This window comes from Dermochelys coriacea, chromosome 7 (assembly GCF_009764565.3).
Source record: "Dermochelys coriacea isolate rDerCor1 chromosome 7, rDerCor1.pri.v4, whole genome shotgun sequence".
In the NCBI taxonomy this organism is placed as follows: Eukaryota; Metazoa; Chordata; order Testudines; family Dermochelyidae; genus Dermochelys; species Dermochelys coriacea.
In genome coordinates, this window is record NC_050074.1 from 34,315,109 (window position 1) to 34,330,780 (window position 15,672).

The 15,672-nt window shown below is 41.7% G+C and overlaps 1 long non-coding RNA gene across 2 annotated transcripts in view; it reads left to right on the forward strand.

The window, feature by feature from the left end:
* Window positions 1-15,672, forward strand: part of LOC119858927 — an 89,176-nt gene that overhangs the window by 18,016 nt on the left and 55,488 nt on the right. For both annotated transcript variants that reach the window (XR_006282943.1, XR_006282944.1), the window contains exon 2: window positions 9,850-9,948. This is a non-coding gene — a long non-coding RNA (uncharacterized LOC119858927). The remainder of the gene's footprint in view (window positions 1-9,849; window positions 9,949-15,672) is intronic.

Below are 15,672 nucleotides of genomic sequence, written 5' to 3' on the forward strand. Positions count from 1 at the left end.
GGAAAGGTGGGGATAGAGGGTGGGGATTCCCTGGGAGGAGAGACCCAGGCTGTGGGGGTACTACAGGGGGCAGAACCCTGATGTAGAGGGGCACTGGGGTCTGGGAGGAAAATGGGGGCCTGAAGCAAGCGGGACACTGGCCTGCAGAGGGTGCTCTGGAGGCTGGAGAGCTAATTCCCAGGATGACCAGTGGGAGGTGCTGCACTGATGAGTTGCACCTTGCTACAATGAGACATAGGACATAATTATCCCACTCTACTCGGCACTGGTGAGACCTCAACTGGAGTGCTGTGGCCAATTCTGCGTACCCAACTTTAGAAAAGATGTGGACAAATTGGAGAGTACAGAGGAGAGCAACAAAAACCATAAAAGGTTTAGAAAATCTGACTTATGAGAAAAGGTTAAAAAATACAGAGTTGTTTAGTTCTGAGAAAAGAACACAGAAGGGGGACCTGATCAGTCTTCAAATATGTTAAGGGTTGTTATAAAAAGGATGGGGATCAGTTGTCCTTTGTGTAGGACAAGAAGTAATGGGTGTAATCTGCCACAGTGGCGATTTAGGTTAGATATTAGGAAAATCTTTCTAACTATATTCCAGAGCTTAGCTACCCTTAGTGTTTCAAGGGAGGATATGGAATCCCCATCACTGGGGTTTTTTAAGAACAGGTAGACAAACACCTGTCACGGATGGTCTAGGTATGCTTGGTCTTGTGTCGGCTTAATGACTTCCCAAGGTCCTTTCTGTGTCCATTGGCTGGATGGAATAATGAAACTGTGAAGAGATTTGTGCGTCAAGAGAATCCATTATTCATTATTTTCCCCAGTCTGACTATCAGTCTAGTTTTCCCTACAACTGCCTTGTATAGATGCTAAGTAGGTGGGCATTGGTGGGACCATATGATGCATGTTCTTGGTCGTATAATACCACACAGTGTTAGGAGACACGGCTTGTCCAACAACAGGAGGAAAGAGATAATGCATAATTGTGTGTGGTGATGTCCCAGTTCTACTCAGTTAGCAGCCAACACCAACCATATTGTGTTATTCAGGAGATAGGATTTTTTTGATGGTGGTTATACAAGACAAAGATGACCCTTGCTCCTCCAAGATTTGATTGAAATAAAAATGATCCAGAGCCTAAAATTATGGCTAACATAAAAGAGACTTAAACTGTTTCTATTGATCCATCTTTCAGAGGGAGTATTTACATATTTCTACAGAACTGTAGGTGTGACTGGTACTTTAGAGCTAGCACTGAAAGAAAAGGCAAATGAGGTGGAGAGAGGATCCTACAGAACAGACACCTGCTGCTTCAAACTTACAGTAGCTTGTCCCCATTTTGCTTGTTTTATTTTATGTATTTATGTGGTCCATTAACATGTAAGAGTATACCAGGCACAGGAGAAGGCAGTGGAGAAGGAAGAGTTTGGCAGTAAAAAGCTAGCCAAACCAGCAAAGCCAGCAGTGTTGAAAGGAAGGATCTGAAGGGGAGGGAGATGATCTGGTGTGCAGGAGGATGAAGGTTGTTCCAGGTGTAGGGGGTAGTGTGAAGAGCCACAGGAGAGACCAGAGGTTTACTAAGGTAAGAGGAATTTGCAAAGCACAGGTCATAAAGGGAGTGTGTGTGCAAAGAAGGGTTGAGATGTGGGCAGAGGTGGAGCTGTACATAGCCTTGAGGTGTAGCTAGACAGGAAGTGATTTAAGTGATTAGAGTAGAGGGGTGATGGTATAGTCAGCATACTGGGGAGGGAAGATCTGTAGCATTTTGAATGGATTAGAACTGAGTGGTGGGGAAGCAGGAGAGGAGGAACTTCCATTATGCCATATAAGAGAACCATAGCAGGAAACGTTCTGGCAGAATGGGTGAAATTTGAAAGTGAGCCTTGATGTATGTACCCTCCTACCAACTCTGTTCTCTGTAATTTAGTTGCATTGGTCATGGCAATAAGGTGTTCCATGTTTACTTCAGCTCCTATAGATGAGGTAGCTTTATATACTGTATATAAATGTAATTGATGTTGACTTCATTAAAAGGTCTCCTAATATGTAATTATGCATTGTTTGTGTGGTTAGGAATGTGCTTAAAATGAGAAGTATAGTGTGTGTGTGATGGGAAATGATTATTAATGGGGAAGAGAAGGAAGGAAAGAAAATAACTTGATCACCTCCTTCCCTCTCAATATTTTATTTATAAAATAGTTTTAGCATGTCTAAAACTTCATTAAAGTTCTCAAACAGGCAAGCTCTTTGTACACCATGTGACTTTAGGTGCAATTGTGCAACACATCCATTCATTGTGAGACATGTATGTTTATCCAGAATATGTATGCCCTGGCTAGCTTCACAAATAAAATGTTTATAACAAATAGCAGAAACATAAAAGGAAGCTAATAGGCAAACACTTTGAATGATGTAAAATCATTCAAAATTGGATAAGCCATGCGATTCAATACCACTCATCACTTGTAGCGTTGTTACAGTGTATAAGGACAGTTCTGCTTCCTCCTTTATCCTCCCAGAGAACGTAGCTTTTTCAGAAGCATTATTAAGGGACTGGAAGACATTTCTCCACATTGTTCAATAAAACTGTTGTGGTTTCTACACCCAAACATTAACAGATAGTAGACTCAAGGTTCTGGTGTTGTACCATTTGGCCTTCAAGACCAGCAGTACTCCAGCCTCCGATTCCTCCAGTAGAGCTGGATGCCTACGGAGGGGTGTGTGCATGTGTTTGTGTGTTTCGGGGGGCTGCCTGGATGCCTGTGTAAGTGCTGGGGGGGGCACCTCACCTGAACAATGAGTCCCAGGGATTTTGTGGGTCTTTCCAGTTCCCCAGCTGGTGGGAGTGGATGTCAGGGCCACCCTTGACATGTATATGGAGAATACTTTAAAGGTTTGTGTTGCATATTCTGATGTCAGGAAAAGCTATTGCAGTTGAAACAGACTCCCTATTATTGCTAAAACAAAAGGTACTGTGCATCACACTCATAACTGGTGAGTGCTCTGTATCCAGAAGTTATTGGGATATGGTAAAGTGAGCCTGTGCTAGAACTTCATTCCAAATGAAGAATTTTCCCTAATGGACATGGCTGTCAGCAAAGGTGACAAGAAGTTAGCTAACAGACTAGGACATCTGGTCTAGCAAGTGTCTAATGATCAACAACAACTCCTTCTGTCAGCAGGGAATTGAGGTGAAAGTGAAATAGTGACATAATTCAGCCTCAGCTGTGAATTTATTCCTGAAATCAACACCTGGATGGTAAATTACAGGATCCTTCAACTCTTATGTGGAACTATTTAGTGTATTTTTAGTTTACGGGGGGAGAAGGAGGGAAGAAGGGCAGAGCTTATCTGATAAAATTCCAGTAGTGCGTTGCTATGTCTTGAGTCTGGCAAAATTCTTCAAGTGTGCTTCAATTGAAATACCTACCTGAATATCAGAAATACCCATCGGATCCTCAGGCTGAATGAAATACCCAGCTGATCTTGATTACAGCCCTAACTTTGATCCTGATATAGCTATTCAAACTGATCTTTGTTTGGACAAGAATTTCAGATCTGGCTATGTTCTGCCTTGAACTTTATGAAATAAGTGGGTAGAGAGACTTAAAATTCAGTTTTACTGAAATTAGTAAATCCAGTGTCACTTGTACTGTTTTGAAGGTCTAGGCTATGATACAACACTCAGATGCTGAGGCAGGAGTGCTAATAATCTGTTGAAAACCTCTGAGATTGTCTTTAAAGATATTTACTAAAATTATGTTGTTCAATCTTCATTCAGTATGGTTGGAAAGTCACACAAACATAATTGAAAAGTAGTTTAACAGTTAACCTTCTCCGCAAGTAAAAAGATGCAGTAGCTGGAAGGCAGCCATACTTCACAGTATGTTAATTTGGTCATTTTGTTTTAGGTTACACAATGAAGGCAGCAGAGAAATCCCAAAATGCTAACATGTATCTGTTGTGACTTATAAGATAGAGGCTGTATGTGTGTATTTTTTGGGTACCAGACAATATGTCCAGCTGCATGGATATAACTGGTAAGAAACCTCTATGACTAAGAATGATTTAGTAGAGAGACACACCAAGGTAGAACCAGACTTTACCAGTGATTTTTCTCAGCATCTAAAAAAGCTGGATCACAGCTGACAGAAGAATTAGAATGTGGAGAAATGCTTATTATGTTAAGATAAAGAGCTAGCAAGACTTTGCAATAGTGTCATCTAGTGACTTCCAGTAGTGTTATGTAGTCTATTGCTTGTTGTGGCAGTACAATAAACTGTAGATTGGAGTGAAGTATGTAAACAGTAAATCAGTTGTCAATTACGTAGAAGAGTGTAATTTGCTTGAAAGCACCTCTTTTAGAATCTTAAAATATGAGCTTAAATAACAATTTTGAAAATGTATCCTGTTTTAGACACACGTCCTCTGTTCATGTGGTGATTATTTTTTGTTTTTGCTTTTCAGTTTACTTTAGTCTCTTTGCTATAAAACATTAATCATTTGGGCAAAAATATCAGTGTAAAAAAGTTGAAAGAATCCTGGTATGATGTTGCACTCCATATGCTTTATGGAAATATGCTTATATGATGTAACTGGAATATGCTTTATGCAAAAGGTCTCTTGTAAGGTATCATTACAAAGCTTATAATCTACTGAGTGTTCATCCTATTTGTATGCATGTGTCATTCTTGTATCTCAAGCTAGAAATATGAAGTATAACTCTGAGGTTCTCTTGTAATTCTGCAAAGTGCAGGCCATTAATGGTGGTTGAGAATATTGATGGTTCACATTGACTAGGACAATTAGTTGTAGATGGCTCTGATTACTTGCAAACCTTCCTGTGTATGCGTGGGCCAGCCCAGGAAGAATGGAGGCTGGGGTCTCACAGGACATGTGATCATGTCATCTGATACTGAAGTCTATCTTAAATCTGGCACTCTTCCATTTTTAGAAGGAGAGGTGGGGACCGAGGGAGACACAAGATTCCTGTCTTGTGCCAAAGCTATAAAAAGGGGTAGAGCAGGAGAGAGGGGGCTGCAAATCATGAGAGAACCCCTAGTTTCTACCTAAGATGTCTGCTAACAAGGATTGTACCGGGGAAAGGATTGGGCCCAGACTAGGAAGGAGTCTAGTCTGTGAAAGAAGCTTATTGGAACATCTCTGAGGTGAGATTTTACCTGTAAACAGTTTCTTAATGTATTAAGCTTAGACTTACGTGTTTTGCTTTATTTTGCTTGATGACTTACTTTGTTCTGTCTGTTATTACTTGAAAACACTTAAATCCTACTTTTTATACTTAATAAAATCACTTTTGTTTATTAATGAACCCAGAGTAAGTTTATTAATGAACCTGAGGGAGCAAACAGCTGTGCATATCTTTCTATCAGTGTTATAGAGGGCAGATAATTTGAGTTTACCCTGTATAAACTTTATTCAGAGTAAAACGGATTTATTTGGGGTTTGGATCCCATTGGGAACTGGGCATCTGGGTGCTGGAGATAAGAAACTTGCTGAGCAGTTTTTAGTTAAAGTCTGCAGCTTTGGGGGCATGGACCAGACCTGGGTCTGTGTTGCAGCAGGCTAGCATGTCTGGCTCAACAAGGCAGGGTTCTGGAGGCCCAAGGTGGGAAGGAAAATGGGCTCAGAGGTAATCTCAGCACATCAGGTAACAGTCCCAAGGGGGTCTCTGTGACTGAACCCATCACACCTGGTTCATGGCTTTTATTTTTTTTCTGGCTCTTTTTCTGAATCGCTGCTCTTAAAACCCACCATACTGAGATCCTATATATTAATATACTGTTTAAAAAGTAATGTTTTTTGTTTTTGAGAGTCAAAGGATCTATTCCCAAAAGCAGAGAGTCCCTGTGACTTTGTTATCTGCACACTGTAGGACACCCCACCTTTACCCTTTTTTGTGGGCTCAAGGAGTAACCTGATTGATTTAGGCTCCTTCAGCCTTTCCCTACCATGGGATTTCTCTCCTGCCATCCATCTCCACCCTCTGACAAACAGAGGCTAGGGACACCATTCCTTACCCATCCTGGCTAATAGCCATTAATGGACTTAACCTCCATGAATTTATCCAGTTCTCTTTTAAACTCTGTTATAGTTCTAGCCTTCACAACCTCCTCAGGCAAGGAGTTCCACAGGTTGACTGTGTGCTGAGTGAAGAACTTCCTTTTATTTGTTTTAAACCTGCTATCCATTAATTTCATTTGGTGGCCCCTAGTTCTTATGTTGTGGGAACAAGTAAATAACTTTTCCTTATTCATTTTCTCCACACCACTCATGATTTTATATACCTCTATCATATCCCCTCTTAGTCTCCTCTCTTTCAAGCTGGAAAGGCACCCACCTTTACCCATCTTGGGCTCAGGGCAAAATCTGGTCAATTTAAGTATTCATCCTTATCCATCCTGGGCTCAGGGCGTACTCTTCTGCGGTTTGCAGGATCTCTTACCAGTGAAAGAGCCTTGCATAGTAATATCCTTAACCTCTAGTTATTAATAGTTACCAAAACAGAATGCACACACTAAGCATGCAATGCTCACAACTCCCAAAAAGACAGATAAACTTTTCATGATGGTCAGTCAGGATCTGGTCATCTGGGGACTTCAGCTTCTGCATGGTGTGATTGGCAGGGTGTTGAGGTCTGGCAGTTTTGATCTTGGGGCTGTGTCCTGGATTTGGTTCCAAAGACCTTCCTTTTGGATCCCAGTTTATTTATATGATAAAACTTGAGTCCTGCTTAGCTGTACCTTAACCAATCATTTTAAACTAAAATACTACGAAACTGTAATTTTCATCAAACTTAGCCCATTATGAAACAATTCTTTAATCATATCCCCACCTTAATTGATTTAAATCTTGTAAAACTGTTTCTATCTGTTGCATAATTAATCAAAGAACCAGAAAGGAACCATACAGATGAACAATAGAGAAGTTAGGGACCATAAAGGTAAAACAATAAAATAGATTTCACACCCACAACTGTTAAGTGATTCCTTGCCAGGCAGAATGCCATCAAACAAAGTTTTCTTTAAACATCTTAAGAGATTCCTTGATTATCTAGTGATGGTGCATACTATTGGGAGGGAAACCTTAACAGCCCCATGTGACATTGTTTTGATATAATTTCGATGGGACGTGACTTTCTGCTTCTTGGCTCATGGCTGCTGCTCTCCTCCTATGGCTGCAAAAAAAAGGCCTCAGACCTTACAACGTCCCTGATTTTCTTTAAATAAAAAAGAGCTGAACCCAGATCCCCCGCCAGACCCAGATCTCCAATACACACATTCACACTTTTTGCCCTTAGTTCCCCACTTGAACCAACCTTTTTAGATTGACCTAGTCTATGTAGACTGAGACTTCCAAACTAAAACACATCCATATCTGCCTTTCAGGAATAGGTGCTGACTTGGTGAAATCGCAGCAGGAAGTTGTAAATTGTGTGTGTGTGGTGCGGGGGGCGGAGGTGGGGGGAATAAAAATCCTGCTAACCCAGGAGTGCTGGATGTATCAGGCTCTTTGAGGTCCCCTGCTGGAGGCCTCATGGCCCTTCCCTACTCTGCCCTAGAAAAGGATCAGTAAAGGTGGATCCTCCAGGCCTGCCTAGAAAAATGGCAGTGATGCAGCAGTTCAGATTTCTGCAGGCTCAGTTAAAAGGAGCTGCAGGGCCTCTGAGCAATACAGTTGCTGTCTGGGACCAGAAGGGTAGTACAGAGTGGAAGACTGAAACTTTCCAGGCAAGGTGGCCTGAAGACACCCTGCTCAAACAGAGATCCCAAGAAAAGGAAGGGGCTAGGTGGGAAATGGCCCAGAGAAGAATAGCAGCAGCAGCAGCTATTGTAGGAAGCAGCATGTGACCACTATTTATAGGAGCCCTGGGTTGGGACCTGCAGCTGTGGCCAGGCCCATGTCCCCCCATCAGTCACTGGCAGGGTGGTGTAAATCCAGAGAAGCGGATAAGGCTTGTTTAGAGGCTCAAGTAAAGGGCAAGATTTAGTCCCCAGGGAGGAAGCCCTGGGAGCATTGCTCTTAGGGTTTGCCAACCCTCCAGGAAAACAACAAGGAATCCAGTGGCACTGTAAAGATGAACAGATTTATTTGGGCAGAAGCTTTCGTGGGTAAAAAAACCCACTTCTTCAGATGCATTGAGTCCCTCCAGGATTCTCCTGGAGTCTTCAGGAATTAAAGATTGTCATTTGATGAAACCTCCAGGAATACATCCAACTAAAATTGGCAACCCTAACTGCTCTATATCAGGGCAGACATGGACTTAAAGCTAGCCCAGAAGGGGCTGAGGGCTGAGCCCAGAGACAAGGCTAAAGACAATACTGAGGGCCCAGGGACAAACCCTGTTGGACCTTTTTAGCCCAGAAAGGGTCTGTTTGTTCATTCATGCATTTGACTGACACATAGTTGGATGGCTGAGTCACTGAAGACCTGCCAATTTTAATTGCTTAAAACCGGACCCCACCCTGCTCTGCCTCTTCCCTTGAGGCTCTGCCCCCCCATCACTTACTGCTCTCCCTTCTCCCCCTACCTTGTTGCTCTATCCTCTCTCTCCCATCTCCTAGCTGGATTCCCTCTGCTTTGGGGCTGGGACAGGAGCTGCAGCTTGACGCGAAGCCTGCCCGTCCACGAGGTGCAGGTAGCAGGTGGCCCCAACTGAGCAGGAGCTGATGCAGGTTGATGACCCAACACCTCTTCTCCACCCAGATAACCAGACTTCTGATGTCTGGTCAGAACATCTAACAGGAGACTGCCAGGTCCCCTTTTTGACTGGATTTTCTGGTCAAAAACTGGACACCTGGCAACCCTACGCCTGATGAGGGCAACAACCAACAGGGGGCAACATGAGCAGAGGAAGTGGAGGTTCACACCCAACTGACAGGAGGCACTCCCAGGAGGTGAATGGGCCAAGTCATACCAGTCCACAGGGAAACTAGACAGTGTCTTGTACTATACTTGTTCTGCGGTATTTGCGCTACTGTTGAGCTCATAATTCTCAGAAAGCCAGCTGTCTTGTGTTTAGAAAAAGTCCTTTCCCTCACCTCACTGTGCAAACTCCAAATATCTTCAGTGAGCAACCTGGTTGAGCTACTTTGTGCAAACCCTCTTCTTTTTTTTTCCAGTTGTGCTGAAATTTAAAAAAAGACCTTCTGTTGAAGGGGTGAAAAGTTTAAAATGGGATTGGGATAAGGTTTGGTTTGTTTGTCAGGCACAAGTGCCAGCAGGAGTAGGGGATCTTTCAGATCACTTTTTACTAGAAACTGCTTTGGTGGCATTAATGTGTTAATTTCTTTCATCTGTTCAGTGGCATATCCTGGACTGCCTGGCCCTTTACAGTGGGTAGAAAACTATCTATTATGTGTACAGGCATCCACATTTCTATCTCAAAAGGTTTTCAATTTCCCAAATTGATCCTGTCCCTAGGGAAAATAAAGTCTGAGGGTGAATTAGTAGGTACCCCCTTCTTGCATGTCCAGTGAGTAATTTTAAATGGTTTGAAGGCTACCAGAAGATTCCAATTTTAGCTGTTAATAATGGAGGGGCCAAGGACTTTGGTGGGAGTTTATTCTTTACACTCATTTCCCATCTATGCCTCATCTAGAAGGGTTTAGATTAATCAGTGCGCAAGGAGGAGGTGGTGTTCACCCTGTCATTCAAAGCCTTAGCCACTGGAGGGAGTGGGACTAACATAAGAGCTGAATCATTTGCCACTGTTGGGTTGAAAACGACCAGTTCTGCAATACATTCAAAATTTAACAAAATAAATATTCCTCATTCTTCAATTAAGAGAACATAAGTTTGACAGCTATTGCTTTTTTCTCTTTTTTGTAGATTAATTCACTAAGACCAGAAGTTGGGAAAGTACATTGTTCCAGTGTCTTGTTCTTTGTCCACTGCATTTAACTCCTGGAGTTTCACCATCCATGTCAGGTACTGCTCTTTCTGGCATAGCAACACCTTTTGTGATGCCTCTTGGTCAATACAGAGGAGTTTCCCCTCCACCACTTTGTGGAATACAGTGGGTGGGCACAACCTGGGATCGGTGGGGGGTCAAAGCAACGCATACTTCCCAGCTCTTGGCAATCCAGTTTCACAAGGGCAACCTGCTGCCAATCCACCTGACCTGAACATAAGAATAACCATCTTTGTTGCCTTTAGATAGATTGTAATTGTGTGTGTGTGACCCTATAGATGCCATATGTGTTTGAAGAGATATGGTTCTATTGCTGGCACCAAGTTCAGGCCTAATAGCATAGAGAGCCACACACTGCATCAAGCAATCACGGACACATTTTCACAAAAGAGAGTTTGTTTATGGAAATATTTGCTTACATTTCATTGCTAATCACACTTCATTCTGTTTTACACTTGCAGTCTTTAAAGTTAATGTACTTGAACTGATGACTAGAAAATCATAATAACCCTGGCAGGAGTACAGTGCCTTGAATTTAAGCTTTACAATTCCAGCTGGAAAGGGATGTAAAAATATTTTGATAGGTGTATTTTATTTTCAACCTGCTTGTGAGTTTAAATTTTAATTTTGAAAAATACCCAAGGCTTACAATTGAAGCACTCTGTAGTTTTTGTTCCATTTTCTTCTGCAAATGCTTTTATTTTAGTTGGTTAGTTGTACTTAAATTTTTAAGACTTTTTTAAAAGTTTGCAAGATGAGATTTGTTTTGAGACACTGATCTAAATAATGAAATCTATATGGTTATAATTTTAAAAACAGGAACAATGAACGTTCAGATTGATTAGACTTTCTTTCCTTTTAGTGAGCTTGTGTAATTCAGTTAAATTACACATGAATGCATGTTTCATAAGTGACAAATCCAACTGAAATCTTGATTATAGGAGAACCCTCCTCTGGGTTTCTATAAGAACTATGTAAGTACAATACCTGCATGTACTCTACCTTCAGTTCTGTAGCAATATTGGTTAAGACTGGTATCTTGTCTCTGAAGTGCTAACGGAATTCACACTGCAAGGGAATTAAATGTAAAGCTCTTATATGACCAATGAGTCATTCAGTTTTAGTATTTGTCCACATCTTGTTTGTGCTTTTTTTCCTAAATTTGCACTGTAAGTAGCATGATCACCTCTTATCATGTTTTGAAAGCTGATTTTTGTCCATTTTACAATATGTAGCTCTGCATTGTCACCTTGTGCATTTAGACTGAGTTAACTACTCAAACTGACTTGCTGATAAGATTAACTTAAAAAGAAAGTAGTAAGGCAAATCACTATGGCACAAGTAACAAAACAATACATGGTCAAACTTGAAAGCATATTACTTAATATCTCTTTACTGCAACGAAGGGTGGAGATGTCTTGTGCTGCCAAGCTGTGAATTGGAGTATAGTTCTATTGTATTTTCACTATTATAACTGTCTAAAATATTTTGTTTGATCCCTTTGAATATATTCCATCAATTCAGCTAGGCTTAAATTTTATTGCAATTATTCAGAGTCTTTTGGCTGGGCTTACTTAGTGAATACTTAGTGAATAGTAAAATACTTAGTGAAGAAAGAGATTTCTGTTCTGAAACATGTACTTTTTTTTTTTTTTTTAAAGATTAATGTCTGCAAGCTTCATAAACAAACAGAAAAACGAATCAGTGAATTTTAGTTTCTCTATTGCCTGTTGTATAGACCATCTCTGGTGCGCTGACAAAGTCAGTGGCACTAAACCCTCAGAGACTGTATGTATTAAAAAGGAATAATATGTGCCTGAAAATTGTGGAAAAACCTGGTGTTTTCCTGATTCTTTGAAATGTGTTGGTCTCTAATTGCGCTAGACAACTCTCCTCCATCCTCCCAGTCCTCTGTTCCTTTTGTTGCTTTTTAAGGACCAGATGCTGCCTTCCCTAATTCTCAGCTACTTTCTCTAACTGCTACTGTCCCAGGGTATGCAGCAGTGGAAGAGAGACTGTGTGCAAGGAGTCTGCACAGTGCCCACCTCTTCAGTCATACTTGTCTCAGTGTTTCTCATGCTATATTACCCATAGGCTGTGAAACAGACTCCATTGGAACTTCAAGTTGGTTGTCTTAAGTGAATTGTACCACAGGCAACACTACTGAGAACTGATAAGCTACCAAAGCTAGTTAGGTGGTGGGAAGACTCTTGCATCTGAGTGACTCTCCTGTGATGAAGTATCAAAGCTCCCATTGTAACTCAACCCTGCAATTATTTAAATGTGACAAATATACAGATGAAACTCAGCTCTGATGTTTGGATAGTAACTGTGTGCGCCATGGACACCCTTGGAAGACTCTCTGACTCTCACAGATGGTATTGTAGAGATGGAATGACAGTAACTAACTGTAGGGCTGACAAGTGCATTTATTTAAATTATTCAACTTTCCTATGTATCCAAGGATGGAGCCCTTAGGGCCTACATACTCCTGAATTCAATTCTTTTTAAAGTTTTAAAATACAAATCAAAATTCTCTAGCTAGCCCCAGTGTCTTGTTTCCAGAAACCACCACACATGCAAAAGAATGAGCAGTTGCTGTATTACTGTTGTCTACTGTGCATCCAAGAAGAGTCAGTAATACTGTATTTACAAATAGTATTTGACTCAAGTAAATGAATGTGGATAATACATGAAATAATTGAGCTGTAGGCTGTTCCACTTTGAGATTTTTTTTGGAAAGATAGTCACTGATTCTTTTCAAACTGGAGAGTTTAAAGTCCTGGACTCATCAAGCTAAAGATTCTCCAGTGCAGTATTCTTGTATTCTGAATTTGAAAAACAATCATATGTATTAAACCTACAAAACAAGCCCCATGGACTTACAATGAAACCCCCAAATATGGCTTTAATACAGTTAGCGACCATCCTTCCAAATTCTTTGAAAGTGGCCTCTGGAAATCTTTTAATCAGATGTCTCCACTTGGAAGCTTTTTGAGTCCAGTGTGACATTTTCTTTTCAAAATAAGCAGGGATTCAGATCTTGTCCAGCAGGGTTCAGAAGCCATTTGTACACTAAGAAATATGGCAAAAATCTGCTCAGTCCCAGGGTCACTGGCAGCTGACTGCCACCTGAGGTCAGTTAGGTGCTACTTGTTCAGATTAGCTTTGAGGGAGGGGTTACAAATTAAATAGTTCAATGCAGGGTCCCAAATAATAACTTGTAAAGTTTCTTGCATCCTCAGTTTGACTCGTTTTTTCGCCCTCTTCAGTCCTAGACATATTGATATATTTGTAGAAGATGATGCTAGGTGCTGGAGCAGTGTGTTCCCTGACAGGAGATGGATTGTGTAGTAATAGACTTGTAAACAGTGATGAATGAGGACAAATACAGGGATGAGGTTTAAGTGGCACGCCACAACTTTATTAAAATTAACACAGGGGAGGGGTCAGCACACCTTGTCACCCATACTCTCACCAATCAGGTAAATGGCTCCAGTGCAGGGGTTACAAGGTTGCTACCATATAACCCTTAATTTGGGGTAGCCTCTCCTTAGCCTACCACTAGGACTCAGCTCTCTTTTCTGAGTCCTACTATCTACCCTAACCCAGTGAGGGGGCAATGGATACTAAAAGTGGGGATGTTGGTCTGCAAAGGCTACAAGGTCATTCCCTGTCCCTTGGGCACAAGGTCCATCAGTAAAATCCCAGGAACTGTTCCTTTTAACTGCACTGGAAACTGTCTGTGAGTTCAAATGAATTAACATTCTTACAAAGTGCTATCACTCATTATTAAAGCCTATTTCTGTTTAACTTAACTGTGCCTCCAGGATGCTCTGAGGGAGGAGAAGAACTCCCTAGGCCTCTACCAATTTGGAAATGGGAAGAAAAATTCCTTTCCAACCCCAAAACAAGCAATCAGGTAGACCTCCAGCAACTGCAAAGAACAGCTCTCAGGCTACCACTACAGGGTGGGGTTGCAGGAATGTACAGAGCAAAAAGAAGCTACACATGGCCTGGGCTATGGTTTAAATTAATGAAAAAGGAGGGTAAGGGACCAGTCAGCTCCCTTCCTCCCCAAGATAGCCAATAGGTGGCTAGAAACTTTGAAGGGGAGGGGCACCTTTGCTTTCCCTCAGCGTGTGTTCTACCCAGTTCACCTGTGGCAGGGCCAACCGCGATTGGGACAATAAAGTTTCCCATCCATTGAGATGGGTGGGTGGCAGTCTCTCTGCACAGGAGGGAACAGCGTACAGATTGGGCTTTGTCTGAGCACTGGTATAAGGTCCTTGGCAGTTCTGGGTCTTGTAGCATTGCTCTTGAATGGATCTGAGGCAGCTAAAATGACTTTCCAGCCTAGACTCCTGATTACCTCAGCTGTATAATTTGGGGGGGTGGGATTTCTAGATGAGCAGTTACCTCTGGCCTACTTCTTGATTTACTTCTTTGTGTCACCCTCTTCATGTGCAGAGACTAATAAAAATCTCTTCTGTTCAAGGAGATCAGGTTCTAAACCCAGATCTTGTTCTTTGTCTTACTGCAAATAAGTTAAAGAAGTGCTAGCCCTGATTAACTGGAAAAGGTTGGTGTCAAGGTTTACGAATTTACTTGTAATCAAAGAACTTGATGCTTGAAGGGATTTGGAGTGCTCCAAAACTGCTTCACATGCTCTTGGTAAATAAATCTAGGGTTTAATCTTAGATAGCCCCAACAGATCTGGCATGTACAACATTAGAGACCTGGCTGGATAATAACTTGGTTTCATTTTATGAATTAACTGGTCTCTCTTGGTTTTTCTTCAGAGTGCCAGCTGTAACGTAACAGAGGTGTAGTGGCTATTCATTTCTACAACAAGTGCTGAGTGTAGAACTTTTCCCCTGGAATGATTTCCAGACTAGGAGTCTGGAGGCCTGTGCGTTTTAAGCGTTTGGGTCTTCTACGTGCAAAGCATCAGCAAGTTTTAGGTTTTTCTTGATGAATATGGAGACACTGTGCATGCCAGGGAAGCTTCTAGAAGAATTTGGTTAATCTCTGCTGTAACGATGGAATTTCTGAGAGTCCTCCTTGGTGACTTCAATGCCTGGAAAGTGAGGGGAACTTGGATTCATTTATTCTGATACACTGCCTGTTGATTGCTTTACTGCATGTTTGTGAAGTCGCAGATTAGAAAGGGCCATATGCTGGAGTGATCTCATGGGATTTAATCTCCAGGGTAGATTCTCACCCTGTGAGAAGAGCAAATCATCATGGTCTGCTCTCCAGCATTAGGGTCTGTCTTCCAGCCCCAGGATCAGACCTGTAATATTGACTGTTAGCAAAACAGCTCCTTCAGCCTATGAGTGGAAGGTCATACTGAGGATTTTTGACTACTGCACATCATCCACTGGGGTTGTTGATAGACATGAAGAAACTTACAACACAGGCATCGTGCCTTTAGAGCCTCAGTGCTGGGCCTTTGTAGTTCTGTCTTTGTTACTCAGAGCACTGAGGCTGGGCTCAGCTTTTGGCGACTTTTGAACCTTAATGGCTTAACAAATTTAACTGCTGAATGGCATTTTTTGCCAGAGAATGATTTGTAAGCCTCCCTGCAAATACAACAATGGTAAAACAGTCTGTATTTGAGTAACTTGCATAGTATTTTCTGCTACAGAACTAAACGAGTCTGATAAACTTTATGGTGTCAGGTATCAGAGGGGTAGCCATGTTAGTTTGTATCCACAAAAACAAGGAGTCCGGTGGCA